We start from the raw sequence: 17,161 nt of genomic DNA on the forward strand, positions 1-17,161 counted from the left end.
GAATATGTGGTCGTGTCAGGGAGCTGTGTCTACTGAAAATGTTGAATCTCTTGTCAAGAGGGAGAAGGAGGATGATGTAAAGATGAGATGTTCAGGCTCAGATCGGGTGCTTGAGAATTAGAAATGAGCCAGGAAGGACCTAAAGAGATAGCTAAGTCGATCTAAGAGGGGATTCGAGAAGTCTTTGGCTGGCAGGATGGAGGAAAACCCTGAAGCCTTTTGTTGGCATTTCAGGAACAATTGAATGACTAGCATATGATTAGAATCGTAGTGGGAGGTTGTCCGTGCAGACCGAGGAAAGGTAAGGCGCTGAATGAATATTTTTCATCAGTGTCACAAATGAAATTAGACAATGATGTCATGGAGAATATTGAGATGCAACCTATTGGAATATACGAAATTGATGGTCATAGGTCGCTTGTTTGGGCAATTCTTGAAAATGTGAAAATAGACCTGTCCCTTGGGCTTGATGGGATTTATCCTCGGATTCTCTGGGAATCGTGGGTGGAGAGTGTTGTACTTTTAACTATGAACTTTGTGTCGTCCGTGTCTATGTGATTAGCACGAGATGACTCAAATTTAGCAAATCTTGTCCCCTTCTACAACATGAGGAGTAGAGAAATCTCTGGCAATTGTAAAACAATGAGTCTTAGTTTCGGTGAAGGTGACGTTTTGGAAAAGATTGTGAGAGATAGGATTTATGATTATCTAATACGGAAGAAGTGGATTCGGGATAGTCAATTCGATTTTTTGAAGAGTAGTTTGTGCTTCACAAACCTTATGGAGCTCATTGAGAATGTGAGCAAATAGGTGGATGAGGGTGAAGCGATTGAAATGGTGGATATGGTTTTCACGAAGGCATTGATATTATTCTCCACGGTAGGCTATTGCATAAATTATGCATGCATCGGATTGATAGCTATTTAGCTGTTTGGATCAAACAATGGCCACCTGAAAGAAGACAGAGTGGTTAGTTGATGGGAAACCTTCGTCCTGGAGTTCAGAGACTAATGGTATACCAGAAGCTTTTTCGTTGATCTACTACAGTTGATATTTGTATAAATAACCTGGATTAGGGCATGGAATGATAGGTCCGTAAATTAGCCAATGACTTGAAGCTCGATGGAGTTGTCAACTGTGTCAAATGCTGCTGCAGGTTGCAGTGAGACATGCACAATGTGCAGAGCTGAGCTCAGAGGTCGCAAACAGAGATTAATGGGGGAACATATGTAGTCATTCACTTTGGAAGGAACAACAAGAAGAAAAATATTTGGGCTAAAACTCATATTCTTGGAAGTTTAGTTGAGCAGAGAGATTTTGGTGCTAATGTGCATAAAACTCTGAAAGTTATCACCCATGTTGATAGGTTTGTTGGGAAGGAGCACGTTATGTTAGATTTGTTGGGAGAAGGATTGAGTTTCAGAGCCATGAGGTCATGTTGCACTCCAGAAATTCTCTGGCGTTGCTGCACTTGTGAAGTTGCGTAGAGTTCTGGTCGCCACATCATAGGATGGATGTGCAAGCATTTGAAAGGGTGCAAAGGAGATTTACTACGATGCTGTCTTGTATGGAGGGAACGTCTTATGAGGAAAGACTGAGTGACTTGAGGTTGTTTATGAGAGAGATACGAAGTTTGGGAAGTGATTTAATAGATACATACAAGATGATCAGAGGTTTGGTTAAGGTAGACAGTGAAGGACTTTATTCTTCTAATGGTCATGGTAGGAAAAAGGGCACACAGTTTAAAGTTGAGACTGATAGATGGCGAGGTAGGTTCTTTTCTCAGTGAGTAGGAAAGGTGGAGAACGCCTTGCATTCAACAGTCGTAGACTCATTAACTTTCAGGGTTTTTAAATGATCAGAGGATAATCTTTTGAGTTACAATGATGAAATATCGTTAAGCTGGACTTCTGATTAATATCGCAGGTTGCTTTCAACATCAAGGGCCAAAGACCCTTTATTGCACAGTAATATTCGGTCCTCGAACTGTTCTTCAGCCTGATGTTGCAATCATCCCTGGTCACTATCAGTGAAATGAGCGCCTGACGAGGATCAATCTCGCAATTTCGGCAGCTCACACACTTCTAATCTGTTATAGAAGTACAGCAACCTGATCAATTTTCCCACTGGAGCTGGCAAAAGAGGACGACCAACGGCTCCTGATCTAGCCGCTGAGGCCATAAATCTAATTACTCAATTTTTTGCTGTGGATCTAAAATGAAAATCAGCTTCGAGGTGGTTGTAATGAGAATGGATCAGGTTCAGGAAAAAGACAGAGAAAAATGGTGAAAAACAGATGTTACTGAATATAAGTTTACCGTACCTTCCTGCGTTGATCACGGACACTTTTACATCGTCACTGTCATGAGATTTTCCTTCCATCGGTTTCAACTCGTCTCAGAATTCAATTCACTGACACTTCTCCAACTTCCTTTGGACAGTTCATACGACACAGTGACCCACATTGCACACGACGTCAACAATCTTCAGCATTACTACATTCAAGGACACGTGGCATGGTTTGTATAAATAGTAGAGATGGAGCAACGTTATGCAGGGGCAAATTGAATTTCAGGTTAGATTAGATTATATTCCCTACAATGCGAAAACAGGCTCTTCGGCCCAAGCAGTCCACACCTCCGAAGAGTAACCCACCCAGACCCATTTCCCTTTGACTGATGCATCTAACACTGCGGGCAATTTTGCATGACCAATTAATATTACTTGCTCATTTTTGGATTGCGGGAGGAAACAGGAGTACCCAGAGCAAACCCACGCAGACACGGGGAGAACGTGCAAACTCCAACCAGACAGTACCCAAGGTTGGAATCGAATCTGGAGCACTGTTGCTTTGAGGCACCAGTACTAATCACTGAGCTACCGTGCCACTGATGATGTAGATTCACACTGTCCTCCTTCTGTGCCACACTCCTCCTCCTGGGCCAGAAACAGTACAGACAGGAGGAATATGAGGAGGCCACGCCTCCCGGCCCGGCCATTCAAAATCATTATGGCTGAGCCAGCATATTAATGTCTTTTCTCAGCCAATCAACATCATCGAGTTGCCTATTGGCTAACAGATAGTTATCGAGCTCTACCTTCAACAGACATCGAAATTGTTCATTTGTGAAAAGTAGATTTTTCCCGTTTCAAGACAGTTGGGATTCTGCACGCATAATACCGTGTTTGCAGAGGAGCAGCCGAGTCTGCTCTGATCACGTTTCAAATCAAACTCGACTCTGGTGGAATTCGAACACAGGACCTTTTTTCAAAAGCTTCAATAACCACATAAAACGCCAACACGCTGACCATTGCGCCATATAGCCGCACAGGCCGATGCGCCTAATGACACAGGGTTACCATGGACTCGGGACTCCCAATTCACGTACGTCTGCCTTCGTCACAATTTCCAGTACCTGCTGCTTATCCAAGTGTGCTCTGGGTATTCAAATGTTTGGCTATGTACTGGTGAAATGTTCTGCTGACACTTAGCTTTACCACATTTTCATATAGTGAATTCCAGACAAACAACACTGTCTGGGTGAAAACATTTATCCTAAATCTCCTCTCAATCCCTTGTCTATTGCTTTTCATCTGTTGCTACTGGTTATTTTTACTTCCCCAAAACAAGCTCATTTCTGTCACACATATCTGTCCTCTTCATAATATGTGCATGTTTATCAGTTTCTCACACAGCCTTCTCTGCACTTACATAATCAGCCCCAGTTTGGCTTGTCTACCTTCACAACGGGAATGGTCCAGCCATTGTCGTTCCTATCATCTCCCATGAACACCATCTCCTGCAATCAGACGCTTCCTGCAGCCTACAGTGGAAAATCGTTCTCTGAAGAAAAGCCAAAACGTATGAACAAAATCATTCACAATTGAAAATCTGTGGAGAGAAAGGAGAGTTATGTTTCCAGTCCAATGATCCGTCTTTAGAACTAATGGGACGTGTGGATGGTGAAAGAATCTGGAAGAAGCGGACGTGTTCTGAAATGATTGAACTCGCTGCTGGGTCCTGAAGACTGCATAGTCTGTCAGTAGAAAATGAGGTGCGATTCTTCCAGCTAGGGCTGTGCCTTCAAGTATCACTGCAGCAGACCGGAGTCTGAAATCGTGCCTTTGGAACACAGTGCAACATTCAAGTGACAGGAGACTGGAAGATCAGGATAACCTTTGTTTGTTCCATACAGAACGTAGGCGATCTCAGCTTTGTCACTGACTCTGTTTTTCACTCCCCATTGTGGAGAGATAACATTCTGAGGATGAAGAACAGTTGCCTGGACTGAATGAAGTGCAGACAAAGCACTGATAGGTGTCTCTGAAAAGTTACACAGTGAGGAGAGATATCGTAACCCAGCAGATCTTATTGCTCAGGAGATAGAACATTACAGTGCAGTGCAGGCCCTTCGGCCGTCGATCTTGCACTGACCTGTGAATAAAAATGTGATGCCCATCTAACCTTCACTGTTACATTATTAGCCATATGTATGTCCAATGCACATTGCAATGTCCATATACTCAGCGAGTCTACGATTGTTGCCGGCAGGCTAATCCACGCCCGTACAATTATCCGTCTTAAATCAATCGCCATTCATTTAATGCTGTGCCTCTTCGTGTTGGCCTTCACCGTCCGAGGAAAAAGGCTCTTACTGTCCACTCTATCTAACCTTTTGATAATCATATAAGTTTCGATTAATTCACCTGTCAACCTTCTTCTCTCCGACGAAAACAATCTCAGGTTCCTCAGACTTTGCTCGTAAGACCTTCGATCCACACCAGTCAACATCCCAGTAAATCTCCTTTGAACCCTTACAAAAATTTTCACATCTTTCCAAAATTCAGTGACGAGAATTGCATGCAATACTCCATATGGAACCCTACCAGGTGGTCAAGCCACACCTTCTGTGATTTTATGGAATGGTGCAGTATGGGCAGTTGCTGGGATGCATGGAATTCTGTACCAGGGGGTTGCGAGAGAAAATGTCCTGCAATGTGATGGCAAGGTGTGGAGTTCAGTGCGATTGGATATTGGTGAAAGTGGAACAGAATGTATACCTTCCACCGCTTACTGCTTCCAGTAAGCATTTCAGTTTGGAACATATCTATCAAATGGCTTGCATTTCAACACGGGCACAGGGTACGGTTTCCAGAACAAACGTGTTTTCACTTTCACTGACACTGTGTCTCTCCGGGAGCTGCGTTCCTTCCCCACCCTGACTCATACAGCACCGTCCTTCCTGAAAAATATCATATTGATCATGGAAGCAGATGTTTAAGTAACACCCGTTTGGGAATGAAATGAACAATTTACAATTCCTAAACTTGTTTCATTTGTTCAATTGGTTAAAGCTAGAATCTTGTGTGAAGATCTGCAAGTCACATTTTCGGATGGATGTTAAAAAATGAAGAAAAAAATAAATACAAACGACAAAACCTCGGAGGGAAAGAACTGATAGAATCCCTTCACTGCAGACTAAGACCGTTCGTCCCATTGAATCTGCACATTTAATCTGTGAGATACAGAACTCACGCATAAATCAGCCTGAGACAAAGTTTGGAAACAAGAACAATTTATTACAACCTTGCAAGTACCGGACACATCTGCAATCAAGCAGAAATGCGCGCGAAAACAGAACATGTTAGCTTTCTTATTCAGTTTACAAGTTGCAGAATAACACCTCCCTTTTCCCATCACATCATAAACCGATTAGCTCGCTTGTTATTTTTCTCTCCAGTTATTTTCTTATCTGGCCATCCTGCTGTCCTTGTATGTCTGCATTTTTTGTTCCTTGTTTGTTACAGCTTGTACTTTTATCCAGTTTCTCTTATCATACTCGAAGCTTTATTGTGAAATGCCCCTGCTGCTTCTTTTTGTGGTCAAATACAACACTTTAAAGTTATTTCCGAGCTTCAAACTATTTTCTTTAATAGACCCTCTATATTCATTAGAGTCTAAGCCTTAAGTATGCGACATGCTACAAGAATTCCGCGACCGTTTGTATAATGTCCCACCCCCGCAACACCCCCCCCCCCACCACCACATGCAGAATCTACATTTCTAATCTCCCACAATTCCCCCTTTTTGTTTTTTGAAGAACTGTTGTTTCTTCACTTATTAAGTCTCGTATAATCCGTTTTCTTCTGTTCCACCTTCTTAAGCCTTTTGGCGATGAGGTTCACAATCTTATGTTTTACATTTTTGTTGTTCGTCCCTCGAACGATAGAAGCATTCTTTGACTTTCACTTTGTTGAATATCACCTGCTGATTGGAAAATAATCTGATGATTTGTTGTGGTTCTGTTCGCCGAGCTAGAAATATTTGTTGCAAACGTTTCGTCCCCTGTCGAGGTGACATCCTCAGTGCTTGGGAGCCTCCTGTGAAGCGCTTCACAGGAGGCTCTCAAGCACTGAGAATGTCACCTAGACAGGGGACAAACGTTTGCAACAAAAATTTCCAGCTCGGCGAACAGAACCACAACAATGAGCACCCGATCTACAAAACTTCTCCCAAATTTGGACATCTGATGAGTTATTTGGGTTCCTTCCCCAAGGGATGTCATCAGTCGGCTCATGACCCATTTTAGGACATTGAACCCTACCACCAGACCCACTAATATCAACAATCCATAGATAGCCAGATTGACTAACCACCTTCCCCAATTAGTGCATAGGTACCAACTTTCTCTGCCAGAATATAATCCAGAGCTATCCTGTTCTGAAGAGTCGTTAGCCTAGTCGTAATCATTTCCGTCATTATGACTGTTATTTGGGATTGGGATGTCGGCCAACGCATCAGCAGTTTTGTTGGCCAACTCTTCCAAGGAAGCCGCTAACTTTTGTATTTCTACTCCTGTTCGAGCGGTCCCAAAGGTACATAGGTATCAAAGTCCAGAGGAGGCGATCTCTTTCGGTTACTTTCCGGGTTACTCACCTTTCTCCCTGTTTATTCCGAGGTATTTTTGGGGTTCTCTTTAACAGCCTCAAGTGGGGAATTACATAGGCAAGGTAGCAGCAGCCACGCCATACTTTCTGGTTTTGAGGTGGTGTCTGAACTGGATGGTCCCAGCACCCATTCCCGTTACATCCGCGACTCCAAACGTACTTCTCGCCGGGGTTAAACGCCTTTAAGCAACCCACCCAATATGTCCCATTCAACACTTGGGGAGTGGTTGTGGCAGTGGCTTGGCTGGTGTAGACACAAGATGATTTTCCTACTCGGAAGGGTGCGACATCATTCTGATTACAGAAACAAGTGGTTATTACTGCTCCTTTCGGGGGCGAAACTCTCAGGCCATCGATAGTATCCAGAATTTTCGGGGCTGGTCGACGGAACCATCTTGCAAAGTTTTAATTACACCTGTCAGATCTCCATTTTGTATTGTTTGAGCCAGAGTCAAATTGTTGTTTATCGTACACTTCTTATTTTTTAAGTGGTACTACCGTGAGAGGAATTCCAGATTCACCATGATGTTGGGTCTCCGCATATACCCAACAGTCGCTATGCCCCGTTGGTTTAGCATAATTCTGACATAAAGTGGTAAAATGATTTTTCCCACCCCCTTTGGCAGCTAGCGCCAATATTATTGTGACAATATAAAGCTGACCACTCATTTCAGCTCACAACCCTATCTGTCTATTCCATAACCCTTTGTATGCCAGGGAGGAGTGAGTCCATGCAACACTTACAATTGTTTTGGGAGACAGTTCTTTTTAACTAATACTTAATATTCTCTTATCTCAGTCCATTCTTTTTGCTCAGCTTGTCTTTCAGAGAGTCGTCAGTAGGATGAGCTTGCCACTCTGTCGAAGTGGAAGGAGCGTCCACGGGGCACTGAACATGAGTGTGATGACTCCACCCTTTTTCAGAAGTTCGGACGGCTGTTTCAGTAGTCAGGGGGTTTAGGAACAGTCCCGCACAGCTTGTGTGCAGTTTGGTATCTTTCCAGGTTTTGATCAGGACTCAGTCAACCGGTTGTATTCGATGTACGGCGAACTCAAGTGGATGTGTCTGGGTCAAAAGACCCTTATTCCTAAGGACAGACAAAGAAGAGCCGAGAGCCACAATATAGTACTTTAAAAACTTAACATTGAACTCTACAGTTGGTAATTCCCCTCTTCCACACAAGAAAAATAATCCAAACATCATTTCATAAGGAGAGAGGCCTATATCACGCCTCGGCGCAGTCCTAATGCGTAGCAACGCGATAGGTAAATATTTTGTCCATGGTTCTGGATTCCTGGTGCTGGAAGAGTACAGCAGTTCAGGCAGCATCCAAGCAGCAGCGAAATCGACGTCAGGATGAAGGGCATTTGCCCGTAACGTCGATTTCGCTGCTCCTTGGATGTTGCCTGAACTGCTGTGCTGTTCCAGCACCACTCATTCAGAATCTGGTTTCCAGCATCTGCAGTCATGGTTTTTTTTTTTTACCATTTTCTCCATGGTAAACTAGTCTCTAGGACTAGCTTAGACAATTGCTTCTTTCAGGTTTGATTCATTCGTTTCATGAGTCCAGAGGAAGGCAGGTGCCAAGGAGTGTGGAATTCCTAAGAGATTTCTAATCCCACCATTACTCCTTGTAGGATCTCAGAGGTAAAATGGCTACCTTCGTCTGAATCTATAAATTCCTCCACTCCATCTCGAGCAATTATATGTTCTAAAAGAGTTTTCATTACTCCCTTCCAGGTGGCTGAGGACATTGGAAATGCCTCCACCCACCTAGTTAGGTGATCCATTAGGACTTATAAGTACTTTTGTTTCCCTACTGGGGGTAATTCTGTGTAATCCACCTGTATTCTTTGAAAAGGACTTACCCTAGGGTTTCTTCCACCTCTTGCCCCCCCACCCCTCCCTCCCCCCCGTTACTTTCTTATTAATCTTTTGGCAAGTTGGGCATCTTGCGCATACCTGCTTGGCTAATGGGTATATCTCTTTACGTCCATACTTCCTTAACACTATGTCACACATAGCTTGTGGGCACCAATGGCTGCCTTGATGCAAGGTGGTTAGGATGTTTCTCATGACTGGTTTACTTAATAACTTAATAACGCCCTTCCATCTGGGAGGACCCATCTTCCTTGGGATGTCTTAGCCATCGTTACAGTTACTGCACTATCCTCCACCCCAAGCTTTAAGCCCAGCAATATAATCAAATCCCTACCTAATAGATTACTTCCAATGTCAGGAATATATAGTAATTGTCCTATCACTTCCTCATCATTTCTTCTAGTTAGGGTTGGTTCAAAAATAGACACCAAGAACTCCTCGCCTTATACTCCGGAAACCCTGAGATTCGTGTTAGTCAGTTTAATACTGGTAGGTCTAAAACTTATGGATGATCGTCCGCTCCCGTGCCCACCAAAAATACTGTCTCCTCCCCTTCAGATTCTACCTTTAAATTTATCAAGGGTTCCCAGTGGGTCTCAGGAGGATGGAAACCCTGACTCCCCTAATCTTCATCTAAGGTCATTCCGGAAACGGCTTCCATTTCTCGTGCTAATTCCGGGCATTCCCGTTTAAAATGCCCCACTTTCCCGCAATGAAACACCCTGCCTGTTGCTTCCTTCCCCAGATGTCCGACCTTTGTCTTTCGTGTCCTCCCCTATCCTTCCTATTATCCCTTGATCACAGTCTCCTTTTTGTTATTTTTTCTACTGTCTCCACCATCATTTTGGATTTCTTTTTCTGCTTCTCGTCTCCCCTTTTGACATAGACTTTCTGTGCCGCACATAACACTTATTCCATCTGTTTCTTTCACTCCATCCATCTAATTTATGTAATTTCTTTCGTATGTCCGGCCATGATTTATTTACAAACTGGACCTTTAAGAGTCCCTGTGCTATCGGATTATCGGGATCCATTCCAGAATACTTCCTTGTGGCCTCCTTGATCCTTTTAAGAAATGCAAAACGGTTTCATCCTTCTCTTGTCGTACTTGAAAGGCATTAACAAAGTTTTGTGATCTAGTTGCCACCTCTTTAATTCATAATATTACCATTTCTCGTAGATCCCGCATTGACTCCCTATCTTCTCTGTCATTCTTTTCCTAATGAGGGTCAACATTTGGGAATTTCTGTTCTGCTGGAGCCCCTTCTTCCCCAACTGTGTGCTTCTTCTCCCATTCCTATCAAGCCGCTCTCCTAATCATACCTCGTTCGTCCCCTGAAAATTGCGTTCCTAAAATTGCCATCACTCCTCCCCAGGCATATAAATTAGGCCCTAGGAATTGATCTAATTTTTCAGCTAGTGCAACCTGATCCTCTGTTAAACTTTTCAGTTCCTTTTGAAAGACCCTTACTTTGCTGCTGGTTAAATGAGCGTTTACATATACGATTGTACATTCCCCAATCGGAACCTCTCTTAAGGGTCATAATTTTGCATTTTCCATTATCTCTGCCCCTCCTTTACGTGTGGTGGATCGAGTGATTCTGTGCCCCCTAGGTTCTGTGTCTTTTAGTTCAGAGTCCGTTCCCCTTTCTGTGTCTGGACTCGGTTCTACTTCGGGAGCTGTAGGCTCGTTCCGGAGTGTAGTATATGGGGGCGGCAAACACGTTAAGGGATCCCATTGTGGCTTAACTTGTTCATTCTTTTTCTGTACTTTCCCTGATTCCTCCGTATTCATGGGACATAATTTTACTCCCGCGCTCCCTACCCAACAAGCCGCACAATCGGAACTTTTTTGACTGTGCAGTTCTTTTTGATTTACATATATATTAAGATCTTGACACAGCCAATTATCTGACCAATTATATGCTTTTTTTAAAAACTTCAACTGTTCTCCTTAAATCACTTTTTCGCAAGGATAAAAGTGATTAGTTAGAAACTGATAGCAAGGCAGTCATGACCTGTAAAAATAACAGGAGTTTACATTTTATTTTATAATCTTTAACGTCCTTAACCTTAAAAGAAATCATATTAAAATTTCCATAGTAGAAATCATATTCAAAAGAGTCCCGGATCTCAAGCTCCAAGGAACAAAGCTCAAGCATTCAATCACCAACAAACAAATGTGCATTCAAACCGATTCACAAAGGGTTAAACTTTTTACGAGCTGTACAGCTCTTTCTCTCTCTCTCTCTCTCTCTCTCTCTCTCTCTCTCACACACACACACACACACACACACACACACACACACAGACACCGTGTCTCACAGACACTTTGAGCTTCCCGCAACAACTCCTCGAGCTTTTGAATATTTTTTCTGGACGTCTGGCAGTAACTTAGTTACGAAGTGCACCCTCAGTAGCCCTTCAGCTACTAGCCCTTCTGACACGGGTTGTTTTCCATTGACATATGCTTTATTTCATATATTGCCAATTCCCCGTACTTTCGTACGTCCCAACCACCAAGGCCATACTTTAAGGTCTCTTTTCTTACCATGGTCTGTGCATAGAGTTACCTGGGCGTTTCGGTGCGCCCCGTCCCGCGGCAATTCCTGCAGCAAATACCGCTGTCCTCGGTCGCCCAGATATACCCTTTAAGACCTTTCCCTACCCGGGTCTTGTGCACAAGAGTTGCCCGACTGAACCCGCCGCGTCTGCTTGTTTTTAGCTTCTCTAAGTCCGGATCGTACTCGCCCGAACCCCGAACGAGAAGCAAGGGAGTCGGAGATCACCGAAATTGGCGAGGTGCACCTCTCTAGTCGTCCCAAGAGTGTCGAGCGGTCGAAGTTTTGGATCCCGGAACGAGGCCCCCAATTGTGAGAAACGGAACTCACTCAGAAATCAGCCTGAGACAAAGCCTTGGAAACAAGAACAATTTATTACAGCCTTGCAAGTACCGGACGCTTCTGCAATCAAGCAGAAATGCGCGCGAAAACAGAGCATGTTAGCTTTCTTATTCAGTTTACAAGTTGTGGAATCACGCCTCCCTTTTCCCATCCTATCATAAGCCGATTAGCTCACTTTTGTTTTTTTGTCTCTCTCTCGTTATTTTATTATCTGGCCATCCTACTGTCCTTATATGTTTGCATTCTTTGTTCCTTTTTTGTTTCAGCTTGTTCTTTTATCCAGTTTCTCTTATCATACTATAATCTTTATTGTGAAATGTCCCTGCTGCTTCTTTTTGTGATCAACTACAACACTTTAAAGTTATTTCCGAGCTTCAAACTATTTTCTTTAAAAGACCCTCTATATTGTTTAAAGTCTAAGCCTTAAGTATGCGACATGCTACAAGAATTCCGCGACCGTTTGTGTAATGTCCCACCCCCGCAACACCCCACCCACCACATGCAGAAACTACATTTCTAATCTCCCACAAATCCTAAGAGCTTTACACTCCGCGACCCTTTCTTTCCAACCCCGCACTTACCAAGCAACTACAAAAACAGAATTTACTAGAAATTCTCAGTCGATCTGACAGCATCAGTGGAGACAAATCAGAGTTAACGCTTCGGTCAAGAACTGTTCTGAGGAAGGTACACTCGAGTCGAAATGTTAACTCCGAATTCTCTGATGCTTTAATTCCTATTTTTTGTCTCTGATTTACAGTACTTTCATCTCTTTAGCGTTTTATTTACCATCTACTTAACGTGCTCATCACTGGGTACTTTGAAGAAATCTAAGCAGCCAAAGGAAACCCATGCGGAATAACGTGCAAACTCCACATTATCAATCACTCCAGGTTAAAATAAAAACTCGTTTCCTGGCGCCGAGAGACAACAGTGTTAACCACAGAGTTGCCTGAAAAGGCAAGCACTTTTCTCGATGGGTAACTGAACCTCGGATATGCGCGGTGACAGGCAGACTTACTACCCAGGGCGACTGTGAAAAAGGAAGCGCCCTCAGCTTCTATGTCGGGACTGGGAAATAACAACTATTTCACCATCCTAATCCCTTTAAAACCACTGACACCATAGCCATGTGATGGCTTCAGAAATTCACACCTGAATAGTTCTTCAAGTGATGAGGGTTTCTGACCCTTAATGCAAGTTCAAGATTCCAAACTTGCGATGGCTGAAATGGAGTTTTTGTTTTGACAAACACATACTCAAATCTTTCTGCCTCTTAAATCTCTGCATCCCTGGTGATTGACCACTTCATCAAGGTGCATTGGTTCTTTAACTTTAACCTTTCCATATCCGTCGTTACTTTATACATCTCAATCTTGTCTTCTTTCAATTCCTCTGCTATAAGAAAAAAAAACCAGCCCAAACTCTCTTTATAACTGAAACTCCTCAGCCCACACAATATCCTGATAAATCTCTTCTGAACCGTCTCCAAAGCTGTCACATCTCCTTTGTAAAGTGATTTGCAGACTGCACACAATAGTCCAGCTCGAGCCGAATGGACAAATCAAATAAATGATCAGAAAGTCACGTACACTTTTCCAGCTAACTCTCTTTTGCTCAATAATATCTTGTGTCCTTTTCATAGAATCATGGAACTTGTACAGTGTGGAAACAGGCCGTTTAGTTCAACAAGTCCACACTGACCCTCCGAAGAGTAACTCAACTAGACCTATTTTCCTGTCCTTTTATTGTATATTTACCACTAACTAATGCGCCCAACTTACACATGCCTGAACAGGATGCGAAATATAACATGGCCAATTCACCTAAATCTTCTCGTCTCCTGATACTCGTGCTCCAAGAATCTCTGGTTCATGCCAGTTAAAGTTGCTACATGAGCTTTGTTCGAACAACCATGTCATCTAACAGGATCGATTAGTTGAAGTTGCCAAAGCTGAGATTGGAGCATGTGCACCCAGCAACAATGACTGCAGCACCACAGATTGAATGGGGTCAATGTGAAATTAAGTGTTAGATTGCGCAGTGCCTGAGGGAACTGGAAGAGGATATTGAGACGAGGGTCAGTAAGGGAGGGAGAAAGACAAAAATATCCGACAATGGGTGGCTTCGATTCCTTATATATAACAGGCCGAGATGTGAGAGAGCAGGTTCTGAAGAAAGAAAATCATCACCTTGGATAATATTTTCATGTGAAAACAACTGATTCCATGCTGTGCTGATTTGGTTCCTTTCACATAGAGTAAAAATGGGGAAATATTACGTACCATAACTCGAATTCTAAACATACTGATGCGGCCATAAACCAAGGTAGCGACCAGTGAAAACAAACGCGGCATCACACAAACTGATGCACTTAAAGAAAAACACTTACAGTGGCAGAGGATATGTCAGAAACAACAACACAAACATCGGAAGACCACTTAGCGAAGTCTCGACTGAGATGTTGGAACTCAGAATGGGCTGAAACTTCAACTTCGATATTTCTAGAGGCTGTGGAGTTACCATCATTGGATATGAATGACGACTGAGATGAACTGTTTTCCATAGAATATCAAAGGCTGAGAGGATAGGCTGGGATATAGTTGAAATGCATGTTTCAATAGTCATGTCGTTTAACATCATTTACTTCAGCAGTTACCTCACATGTGGAAGTAATCACTGCTGACAACGATCACATATATTTAATTACCATTCAGAGAAACTGAGTGGTACGGCCGGGAAACTCCCAGATTAATGAGAATACTCGACATTTTTATTCAGCTCAATTTAACCTCGAGATATCGAGGAAAAGCACGAAAGTACACTTAGAATTTTTAACATCCGCGGTAATCCCATTGAATGGCTGTGCAGACATAGGGTGAATGAAAACTTTATGAGAACAAGTATGTTTTCTTTGCGAACCTGTCCGCTTCACAATGTGGGAACTATTGCAGTTAGTGGTGAAGTTGATTATATTTACTAGTTGTTCACCCTGAGACGGTTACAATTGTTTCTCCTGTCCCTGATATCATCACCGACCTGCAGCAAGCGCACTTGAATCAGTGGCTTCATGATTTGCTTGTTTGCAAATCTGGGGGTTGTTCGTTCGACTCTTCAATTTCACAAGAACACTGCCGCATTTTATTAAACTTGCAAACTCATTGTCCCGAAGTCGAGATGTGCTTTGAGTTCCTTATCTGCAGGAAGAATTTTTCCTCAACAACAATGCACCACTTCCTTATGTACAAGAATGTTTGAAATGCTGGGTTGTCTGAACTATTGATATGAAGCTATGCACAACTTCAGTCTATTGTCCACTTATAAGTATTGTCGGCTGCCAAGACTTACTGTTGGCAATGTTTCAATCGATTATACCGCAATTCTTTGTTTAACAGAATTGCTTTTATACAGCCGCTCGGTTTGATAATAGAAAGTACTAACATGATGAACACAATTCCACCGAATCATTCAAAAGAATTGACATCTTCATTAGAAGCATCTTGCAAAGTGAATGGTTTATCTTCTTAAACTTGATTTTCCTCAATATCTCTCTAAACTGTTCAGTTTCTGAGTACTTTGTAGTCAGAACATTTGAAAGAATTTCATTGTATTTGGAATTAATTGTGGCAATTCTTAATATACCGATTAATGTCTCCGATCGATTAATGTAACCGAGAACATCAGAGTCAACCTAAAGGCGCTGTCAGAAGAGGGAAAGATAGAATAGCCTCGCACGCTGCTCTTTTTCACATTATCAATTTCAACCCAACCCAATCTCTGCAATGCCTGGGAGCGAAAAGGAAACAATTAAACAGAGCCCCGTTTCAAATCTGTGAATCTTTAGAAACTCTGTTGGAGGGGAATGGAGGGTGATCTGACCGACTGAGCAGAGACTGTCAAGGTGCATTCCCCTTCTAGAAGGAGCAGGGGCAATAACCCTGATGTTCTCGAGGCATGAACTGATCTGAGACATTGAAAGGATCCCCATCTGTGCTGCTCCCCTCTCGCTGTTGCCACTGTCAGGAACAATAAAACCTGATTCCCTGACCAGGCAGCCAACTTTGGCCGCGGTGAAGAAAACACCGACTCTTAACCATTACACCACCAGAGCTGCCTCATGAAATATTGGACAGCTTCTTCATGTCAAAGCGTATGGTGTTTTATTTATCAGGACATAAGTTTGAACAAGTCATCGACTGTTTACTGAACGGAAAGAGGTCCATCATCCAAGTTTTCAGCACTTGGCCTGTCCCATTATGATCTCAGATTTTTCAAGCACTCGTCAAATGCTATTATCCAATCACGTTATACAATGAATGTGACTGAAGGTTAAGATGGACAACTTGTGTTCATATCCTCTCGGTGAGCTGAACCCCATTTCCAATACAGAGGGAAACACACAGACACGTTCTGGCGGAGTGACTGTGGGCTCAGGAGAAATCAACCAGAAGGAAGAATTTCACCCAATTGGCTTATTTTGTCTCATTTCAGATTTCAACACTAGAGTCTGGTTACAGCAAAGAAAGGAAACATTCAGTCATTCTCGTGTCCGTGTTCCTCCCCTATCAAAGTATTGAACGACGGAGGCAGTGTGCTCTGAGAGAAGGATTATCACTCATTAGAAACTACAACATAATAGATGATTGGATAGCCTGTGCATTAGAAACCAGTCGTAACAAAACCAAGACAGAACTGAAGGCATCATGTGCAGAAGGATGAGAGAATATAATGCCGAATCAGACAGTGTCCAGGGTGAAAGAAACAGAGACTGTCCCTGGAAGTCTCGTAATTTCGTTTACGTGCTCTCACAGCCATGGCCTGCAAATCTTTAGGATTTATAGTTATCAATATGAAATGTTGCCTTCGCCTTAAATTAAAATTATGAACCTGAACATACGCACATAAATGGTGAAATTGATAAAAATTGATCTGATTTTTAATTCCATATTTGGCATAAAGAGCAAAATGCAAACTCTTAGATTATCATTAAAATCCAATATTAAAGCCAGTTAGAGTTTTCACAAAACTACAAAAGCAGAGGAAGAGCTGAGAGTTTCATGACGGAAGGAGGCTACTGCTCCTGCTTTCGACCCACAACGTTTCATTCCTTTCTTCCCAAGAACAAGCGCCGAAGCAAAATACTGGCAATCTGATATAGATGAAAAATACAGAAAATGCTGGAAATATTCAACTTGTCTGGCAGCTTCTGAAAGTGTGGTCGAGGTCAACGCCATCACAACCTGATTGTCTTTACTTTGTATTCATGATAACTAATACCCAAGTCACAACTCATTCAGACACGTTTCCTCGTCTTTAAAAGGAATGCACGCCTTTAGTTTGCCATGAGAAACATTTTGCCAATTAATTCGGTACTGAAAGGACAACCGTTTCAAGCTGTATGAAACGTGTTGCAAATGGTCAAACCAGT

The sequence above is a fragment of the Chiloscyllium plagiosum genome, unplaced genomic scaffold (assembly GCF_037043375.1).
Source record: "Chiloscyllium plagiosum isolate Xiang-an unplaced genomic scaffold, Cpla_swu_hap1 HiC_scaffold_44, whole genome shotgun sequence".
NCBI classification, from domain to species: domain Eukaryota; kingdom Metazoa; phylum Chordata; class Chondrichthyes; order Orectolobiformes; family Hemiscylliidae; genus Chiloscyllium; species Chiloscyllium plagiosum.